Genomic DNA, 10,166 nt, shown 5'->3' with positions numbered 1-10,166 from the left:
AAAAAATTTGTGAAAAATTTAATGTTTTATGTCACTTATTTCAGAAATTTAAACTTCCAGATAACTCCAAATTGAGTCTCTTGGAAAATTAGAACCCGGTGAAATAGTTTAAATTGGAAACTCGTAGAAACACCATAGTCAGTTAATTAACTCAAAACACATGCAGGTTTCCTGAGCCTCTAAATCAGGGGTGTCAAACTCCAGTCCTCGAGGGCCGGTGTCCTGCAACTTTTAGATGTGCCTCTGCTGTACCACACCTGAATAGAATAATTAGGTCATCAAGGCTCTGGGGAACTGATCTACACAAGGAGGAGGTAATTAAGCCATTTCATTCCAGTGTTTTGTACCTGTGGCACATCTAAAAACTGCAGGATAGTGGCCCTCGAGGACTGGAGTTTGACACCTGTGCTCTAAATGGTCTCTCAGTCTGAGTCATTAGGCTTCAAAATCATGGGGAAGGTTGCTGCCTTGACATATGTCCAGAAGACAGTCAATGACACCATGATTCTCTCCAGCGGTCATTAAGCAAGAGGAAGGGCAGCCTGGACTGGTCACCAGTCCATCGCAAAGAGACAAATCAATCTAACAGAATGTTTTTTGGACTGTGTGAGAAAACTGGAGTACCTGGAAAGAATCCATTCATGCACAGGGAAAGATGCAAACTCTTTGCAGAAAGACCCCAGGCTGGGATTCGAACCCAGGACCTTTTGGTTCTCTAATTTTCCAAAACACAGAAATTTCTGGTTTTCATGATCTATAAGCCATAATATTCAAATCTTACAAGTGATATAAAAATATTTCACTCTATATGATGAATCTCATGACTTATTTTCAGATATGTGACAAAAAATCTCAAACTTTATAAGATTGTGATTTTTTTTAAATGCTCCTACAAGTAAATAAGTCAACACCAAAGGGAAAGAGAAATAAAAAATCTCACCTCAACATTCGGAAAAAGAGACGTTTTTCAGCTCCTAAATAGTACAGTGAGTCCAAACTGTGCACAGTGCTCCTGTATTGTCAAATCACAACATTATTTAAGCTGTTTACTCATTTACAAATTCATACCAGTTAATGTAAGAATCCCTTCCAACCCAAACACTTCTCAATCTATGTCGAAATCTGTGGTAAGCCTTTTAAAAGCTTTGGATTTTGTGAAATCCTGCAGTACAGGAATCCAAACTCCATCTCCATATTGTGTCTTTTTAATCATACATTTATTAGCGACAAAACTAAACCACACCAATGTATCTTCAAGTGAACGCATTAACATTACATCTGAAGACGGACTGTTCTGTTCTTTAGGAAAATGCTTAACCTTTTAACAGGATCTCCTTTCACACTGCGGTTGTTGCCTTTAGTTCAGGCTTTAACAGGAGCTTGTAACATTCCTCTTGGGTTTGATGGAAATACCAGAAGTAGGAGAGAACATACTTGTGTAATGCAAAACAGTTTGCATAACAACAAACAACACACAGTACTGCATACAAGTCTTTCAGTTATGTTTTGTGTAAATAGTTCTACAACCTTTTCGGTACGTTTTTTTGTGGATTACTTTATTATTTTTGGTGCTTTTCTACCCAACTTCTGTTTAGAGCTTAAAAATAAGATGAAAAGTGGAGGACAAAAAAAGTACCAAGAATAAAAATCTCTTTCATAAGAAGAAAAAATCTATTTATTACGTCATGCTGGACTGAGGAGGTAATCTAAGACAGTTCTTTACAAAAGTATTTGTACCCATTAACCCTTTATGTCCTAAATATAAAATCTCTGCTGGGATATTTTTTGCTTCTTTTAATTGTACGCATTTCTTTAAAGAAAAATTTATTTTACAAAACTTTATTGAACATCTTTAAATAAGCAATTTATGAATAAACTTATATTATTCAAAAGACACACCTCTATCAAAAGACACACCTCTATCAAAAGACACACATCTATGGAGACTGAAGAGCTTTAATAAATTAATGACAAACTTAAATAATTATTACATAAGTTATTTATTGTCATTTGACACTCTTCACTCTCCGTAAGAGTCAGGACATACTGGAGCAGCAGTTTGGTATGAACTTGCTTTTTATATTACATGAAATATAAAAAGCAAGTTTATCTCTCAATCTCTCATATAATTTTAGTGTTAAAAACTATGGATATAGTTATATTTATATGTATATATAAATACATTTTTACTGTTTTTCTACATTTTTCTTTATTTTTTTCTAAAACTGTCTTAGCTTATTCTTAGAAGAATTCACATTTTGAAAACTTTAAAAAAAAATCTTCAGTCCTACATTATAAAAAATAAATATAAAATTTTGCTGTTTAAATTATTCTAAAAATATATTAGGGATAAATTATAAATAAAACATATAGTGCTATTAACATGAGTTTTATTAAAGATTTAGATTCCTACTGTATCTTTGCAGTTGGGCAGGTTTTACAGGTTTTTATACTGGAAAATGTCAAATCTGGCAACAGTGGCGAATGGCGCCATTTTGTTATTAATGACCGTGACGCGCATGCGCCATGCTGGATAGAAATATGACGCAGTTTCTACGAGAGCGTTTTTAGGAAAAAAAAAAAAAAAAAGATCCTGCTAGCACCTGGCCGCATGGAAACTGTCGGTCTGATACTTACGAACTTTGGGACCTGGATTACAAATGATATTCTCTGATCTCCCACGACGCGGAATCCGAGTGGACGCCCAGCTTTATGCCTGAAACTTCTGTGGACCCGAGTGAAATCGTGTCAGTGTTTATCGAGGCCTAGCTTGCGCCTTGTACTTGACCTACGAGTAGGCCGCAGTGATGGCAAGTAGGCCGCGGGAGCGCCGTGTTTGAAATCGCTGCGTTGGTTATTCGGTAAGTTGTTTTTCGGAAACCTTATTCCAAGCTGTTTGTCTTTTTCCACCAATGACCTTAGTGAAGTCATTTTTGTGTGTCTAAACAGAGCAGCATACAAGGAGAGACCCCACCATGGCCTCTCAGCGGCGGTGTGTTTGGTTGCTGGCGTCCCTGCCCCTGTGAAAAATAAATATAGTAAGTATGTTAAATGTTAGTATACTTAAGCATACTTTAAGTCAAACTAATCATGAGCATACTCCAAGTTCACTTAGGATTAGTTAACTTAAAGTGTGCTATTTTGGATAAACGCTAATTTTGTGCTTAGTGTATTTTAATAGTATTTAAATTGTATAAGCACAACTTTAAATGTACTTTCACATACTTTTTTGGAACAATTTAAGTTATATTTAGTATACTTTAAATGTATTGCTTTTTATCTACGTAATATAAACGTGCTTGATTAGTATATTTTGAGTACAATTTTGGGATTGAATTACATTTAAAATATATTTAGATTGTATTTTAAATATATTGGCATTACTTATTTTATATATTAGTGTGATTACGGTATGCTACAATTACACTTTTGTATTTTAATTGCTACCACCATCTGGAGTGTGAACTGGAGCTAATGCGGTTCACTAATAGATCTTACATCATACATCTGAAAATGGATTGGATAAAGACAGCTTCCGTGTTTTAGTTAAAAAAACTGAAAACAACAGATCATATTCGGAGATATGTAAAACTGAAGATACCTGCAACATTTAGTGTTAAGGACAAGTATTGTTTTTGTTGTAGAACCTCTGTCACTAAAGTGTCAATGTTTGATATTTTGAGGCATGAACACCTTATTTACTTTGTTAAACAACATTACATCAAGGTCCACTAAATGATTATTATTTTTTTATTCTTCCCCATTTTGACAAAAATAGTAAAAAATTATTAAGGCATCTAAAACGGCATACTTTATTAGCCTGAAGTATATACTCTTATGTAATTTAAAACATACTAAAATTTCAGTATATTTAGTAGTTCATTTCTCAAGTAAGCGTTAAGTGAATTAAAAAAAAATCTATTTTGAGCATAGATTTTAAAATATACACAAAATTTCTTTAAAAGCATATTGTTTCATTGGTACACTTGAGCAAATACATATTTTGTTGACTTAAAGTATACTTTTATTTAATATATTTCTTAAAAATGTATTTCGGTACAATTATATTTAAGTGTGTTTAAAGTTATAATGTTTACAAGTTTACAAGCATGCTTTTAGTAAACTTTGTATATATTCATACATATATTTATGTATGCTAAGTAATACTTATGCTAAGTAATACTTAGCATACTTAAAATGTACTTTTATAAATGTAAGTATATTTGAAATATACTGAAGTATATATGCTTTTTTTCACTAGGGTGAAACGTCTGAGGAGATATGATGGCACTTGGAGCTAGCAGTTGATCGATTATGAATATACTACAATCAAGCTGAGGATCGCTGGCAGTTGATCGATTATGGATATACTACAATCAAGCTGAGGATCGCTTCAATCAAGCTGAGGATCGCTTCAATCAAGCTGAGGATCGCTTCAATCAAGCTGAGGATCGCTTCCGTCAAGCTGAGGAAACGCTACAAGGTGCCTGGCGGATCCGCCCAACCCATCAAAGGTTGGTTAAGTCAAAGAACTGTTCCAATGGCGGGTCCAGAAGACATCTCAGGGTAGGAGCTGTTGCGGGTTTTGCTACGCTGCTGATGCTAATGTTTGCTGAAGGCCAACGCTAGGCCTCTTGGTTTGATTCTCTGCTGAGAGTCAATGAGCTGAGAAGGATTATGCTGTTGTAAATCCTTCCGTCTTTGGGTTTTTCAGTGTTGTTTAAAGCATTTTCTGTGGTCCTGTGACCTGCAAAGGTTTAGGTGTAACTAGAATCTGATATGTCTACAATCTGAAGTTCCTGGCTTAAAATCTGTTGTGATATGAAAGAAAGATGGCTGCCAAAGATTTGGCAAATACACTTTAGAGGCTGTAGAAAGTGATAGAGCTTAGGCTTAGTAAACCTTGATAACATGCCTACTTATCAGTGGTAATTTAAAGTGGCTATGTTGACATTAATATAGCTGCATTAAGATAATATTTGTCTTTCTGATGAATATTATCAAATGTTTTGGATGAAAATAAGGTCTTTACATTTCAACATGCATACATACCTATTTTTGTACCTACTTAATATTTAGTTTATTTAATCTAAATATTTCAAAGACAGGGTCCATACTTTAATAATTTAATAAGTCAAACGAATTTCATTTACGTTCAACAATTTAAACATGAAAACCGATTAATTTTTGCGTCGAAACCATTTCTCGTGGAATTTCGTCATGCGCTTTAATTTCTTCTGGATGACAACGATGACGGACAACAGAGAGATCTCCTGGAGCTGCAAGCCGGAGGCCACAGAGGTAATGTTAACACTAACCCACCAGCTCTTGCAGGTTTTCAGCTGAAGAGATGTTCGACTGGGACTTGTCCTTCATTGTTTAAGTCTATGTTTTTAACCCAGTTTCTCTCCTAGAGTTAGCTGCTGGAGGGCCGTTTGGTGCAAATAACTGCTTTTTTCCCCTCATAGATAAAGCCACCAAAGGAGCTTCTACTGCAACTAACTCTTTTCTTCTATAGAAATACTTCAAGCAGCAGCTTTTTCTTTTTCTCTCTCTCTTTACTCTGTCCTTTCAAATCCCCCGGGGGTAGTGACAGATTGCCTTTCATACTGAGCCGACTTCTGGTTCTGCTGGAGGGTTCTTCCTGTTAAAGGGAAGTTTATCCTCTCTACTGTCACTACATGCATCCTCAATATGAGGCATTGATTTAGCTTACTTAACTGCTGACCAATTTAAATGGTGCAGTTTTGTCCTTTTTTCTGTTTTTTTTTTTTGTGGAAAGTCTTCCTGTTAAAGGGAAGTTTTCCTCTCCAGTCATCACTTGTATCCTCTGTAGGAGGCATTCCTTAAGCTTACTTTGCTTTTAATGAATTTTAAAAATTGGTGCAGTTAACCCTTTTTTTTGTGGAAAATCTTCCCCTTTAAGGGAAGTTTGTCTTGTCCACTGTCACCAGAGGAATCCTCAGTACGAGTTATTGCTATAGCTTACTTATCTTTTAACCAATATTTTATAACTGCAGTTTTTTTTTGGGACAGTCTTCCTGTTAAAGGGATCTTTTTTCCTCTCCACTGTTACCATATGGATCCTCAACATGAGGCATTCCTCAAGCTTTTTTAACTTTTAACCAATGTTTGATAACCGGTTTTTATTTTTTGGAAAGACTTCCTGTTAAAGGGAAGTTTTTTCCCCTTTCTGCTGTCACTACATGCATGTTCATTGTGAGGCATTGCCTTAGCCTACTTGTATAACTTAAGAAATTTAAATTGGTGCAGTGTTAACTTTTTTTGGAAAGTCTTTCTGTTAAAGGGAAGTTTTTCCTCTCCCCCGTCACTAGATGCATCCTCAGTATGAGTCATTGCGTTAGTTTAACGTTTAACCAATTTAAATAATTGGTGCAGTGTTAACCTTATTTGGAAATTCTTCCTGTTAAAGGGAAGTTTTTTCATCTCCATTGTCACCACATGAATACTCAATTAGTAGGTGCTTTAGCTTACTTAACTTTTAACCAATGTTTGATAACTGCAGTTTTTGTTTTTTTTGGGAAAGTCTTCCTGTTAAAGGGAAATCTTTTCTCTACTGTCGCCACATGCATCCTTAGTTTGTCTGTGGTGATGGATAATAGTTTTGAGCTCATGGTTGAGAATTTAAGGCCTTGCCGACACCACATGGAATATGGAATGGGAAGATATCTAAGCCGAACAACAGTTTTTGTCAAGATGGAGACTCTGAAGACACCAGATGGCCTCAGACAAGCAGGGAATGTGGATATTAAGATGCACTGGAGTGTGAATCAAATGCCAGGAAATGTGGTTTGCTACTTCTGGTAGCCACTCCTCAAGGCTATGAAGTCATCGGATGAGTTCAAGGAAATTGGTAACAAATGAGTACATCAAAGGGGTCGATCCATTCCACGTACAATGCTCCACGCAAGAAAAACACGCCATTTGAAAGGAAGGAGTTCTGATCTTGTGTAAAAAAAAAAAATCTGAACCAAACGGTTAGGGCTACCCTTTGGATGGGTTTGTGTGAAAACAAACTTCCGGTAGCCACTCCGACCAAAGGGTAAAGGGTTAGAGTTACCCTTTGATTGGGTTTGTGATAAAACCCGACCAAAGGTTTTAGCAAGTCCAAACCTTTTACCTGACCGACAGGTAAAGAGTTTGGGTCACCCTTCGGTGGGGTTTGAGTGACAATGAACCTGACCGACGGATAAAGAGTTTAGGTCACCCTTCGGTCGGGTTTGAGTGAAAATGAACTTGACCGACGGGTAAAGGGTTTGAGTCACCCTTCGGTGGGGTTTATGTGAAAATGAACCTGACCGACAGATAAAGAGTTTGGGTCACCCTTCGGTCGGGTTTGAGTGGAAATGAACTTGACCGACGGGTAAAGGGTTAGAGTTACCCTTTGATCGGGTTTGTGATAAAACCCGACCAAAGGTTTTAGCAAGCCCAAACCTTTTACCTGACCGACGGGTAAAGAGTTTGGGTCACCCTTCGGTGGAGTTTGAGTGACAACGAACCCTACCGACGGGTAAAGGCTTAGGGTTACCCTTCGGTGGGGTTTGTGTGGAAACGAACCCGATCGATGGGTAATGGGTTTGGGTCACCCTTCGGTGGGATTTGAGTGAAAACGAACCTGACCGACGGGTAAAGGGTTAGTCAGCCCTTTGGTCGGGTTTGAGTGAAAATGAACTTGACCAACGGGTAAAGGCTTACGGTTGCCCTTCGGTAGGGTTTGTGTGGAACGAACCCAATTGACGGGTAAAGGGTTTGTTGTCACCCTTCGGTCGGGTTTGAGTGAAAATGAACTTGATCGACGGGTAAAGGGCTTGGGTTACCCTTCGGTGGGGTTTGAGTGAAAACAAACCAGATCGACGGGTAAAGGGTTGGTCAGCCCTTCGGTCAGGTTTGAGTGAAAATGAATTTGACCGACGGGCCAAGGGTTAGTTACCCTTCGGTGGGGTTTGTGTGAAAATGAACCCAATCGACGGGTAAAGGGTTTGGGTTACCCTTCGGTGGGGTTTGAGTGAAAACAAACCAGATCGACGGGTAAAGGGTTGGTCAGCCCTTCGGTCAGGTTTGAGTGAAAATGAATTTGACCGACGGGCCAAGGGTTAGTTACCCTTCGGTGGGGTTTGTGTGAAAATGAACCCAATCGACGGGTAAAGGGTTAGTCAGCCCTTCGGTGTGGTTTGTGTGAAAACGAACTTGACTGACGGGTAAAGGGTTTGGGTTACCCTTCGGTGGGGTTTGAGTGAAAACAAACCAGATCGACGGGTAAAGGGTTGGTCAGCCCTTCGGTCAGGTTTGAGTGAAAATGAATTTGACCGACGGGCCAAGGGTTAGTTACCCTTCGGTGGGGTTTGTGTGAAAATGAACCCAATCGACGGGTAAAGGGTTAGTCAGCCCTTCGGTCTGGTTTGAGTGAAAATGAACTCGACCGAAGGGTAAAGGTGCGAAAACTAGCCAACAATCTTAGATTCTTTGGTCAAATATGTGTATGAAATCTATTATAAAGGGTATTAAGAAGGTAACAATAAAAATTATATCACAGAGACTACAATCTCCGACAAGTCCTTTAGATGACCCACCTACTCCCCAACTGCTCCTTACGATGATCAACAGAAAAGGCCCTCATCACCCCCGGCTGATGGATGACGTCAGTGACTCTACCATCGGGCTCAGAAGTCTTCCTCAAGAAATGCTGCAGGTATTTTGCTGTTAAAGAGCTACTTTGAGTTTTTGTAAAGTCATGATTTCAATTGGAGTTGTTAAAGGGTTTGACCTTAAACCTGCACCCGTCCTGTTGTCTTCCTGTCCTCCTTCAGAAATCCTCCTGGATCATCTTGTTTTCATCCTGGATTTCGCCCTTCATCGGATCCCTATCCACCGAAGGAAAGGCACTCATCACCCCGACGACGACAGAAAAGGTCTTCACCCTCCCACCCCTTGCTGAAGGATGATCTTAGTGACCCTACCATCGGCAGCAGTCTTCCTCAAGAAATGCTGTAAGTGTTTTGCTGTTATTTAAGTGATAGTTGCGTATGGTTTTGAATAGTGACAATTTCATTCTGATTTGTTGAAGGGTTAAACTTGTACTCATCCTGTTGTTGTCCTCCTTCAGAAATCCTCCTGGATCATCTTGTTTTCATCCTAAATTTCGCCCTAAACTGGACCCCTAACCACCGAAGGAAAAGGCCCTCATTGCCCCGACAACGACGGAAAAGGTCTTCACCCTCCCACCCCCTGCTGAAGGATGACCTTAGTGACGCTATCATTGGCAGCAGTCTTCCTCAAGAAATGCTGTAAGCATTTTGCTGTTATTTAAGGGATATTTACGTGTGTTTCTGAAAAGTGAAAATTTCATTCTGAGTTGTTAAAGGGCTTGACCTTAAACCTGCACCTGTCCTGTTGTCCTTCAGGAATCCTCCTGGATCATCTTGTTTTTGTTTTGGATTTTGCCCTTAATTGGCCGACAGAGGAAAGTGACTGAACTTAAAACATTTATCAAAACAAGCCCAGTTTCTTTTTTTATTTTTTCCTCCAAAAACTGGATAAGTCTTCAGTCTGGTGCTTTGGCCTCAACTATCCATTGCTTTTTTTTTTATGGACAATTTTGTTTAAAGACTTCATAATTTTATTTGTTGTTTTGTTTATTTTAGATATTTAAAATGTCTTCCAAATTCAGTGTTAAATGTTAGACTTTAATGTTTATTGGTCTTTGAGAATGTGTTCTTGCATTATTATGGTATTACCATGGTTATGGCATTGATTATGAAAAGTCTTAGACTGGTTTATTGTGATATATCTGTGTATTTATGCTGCTGTTTGTAATTTTCTGTGTGTACTGCATTATTTATTTAAACTGTTTTTGTTTTCTCAGTTATTTTTCTTTTCATAGATTCTACACTTCTGATTGGCTGTCGTTTTTTCCTGGAGGAGGGCATTGGCTGTCATGAGTTCATGAACATGGAAAGTTCTCCTGGATCAGTTGACCTGTGGTTGTGTCTCTGCTCGGTCTTCTCTCAGCTCCAGTTGGTCATGGTAGATGGCTGCTGGTACTGAGCCCGGTTCTGGTTCTGCTAGAAGTTTCTTCCTGGTAGAGGAGAGTTCTTCCTCTCCACTGTCACTACATGCATTCTCTGTATGAGGGATTGCTGTAAAGT

Source organism: Xiphophorus hellerii, chromosome 15, assembly GCF_003331165.1.
Source record: "Xiphophorus hellerii strain 12219 chromosome 15, Xiphophorus_hellerii-4.1, whole genome shotgun sequence".
NCBI lineage: Eukaryota > Metazoa > Chordata > Actinopteri > Cyprinodontiformes > Poeciliidae > Xiphophorus > Xiphophorus hellerii.
This window is presented reverse-complemented; position numbering follows the sequence as displayed.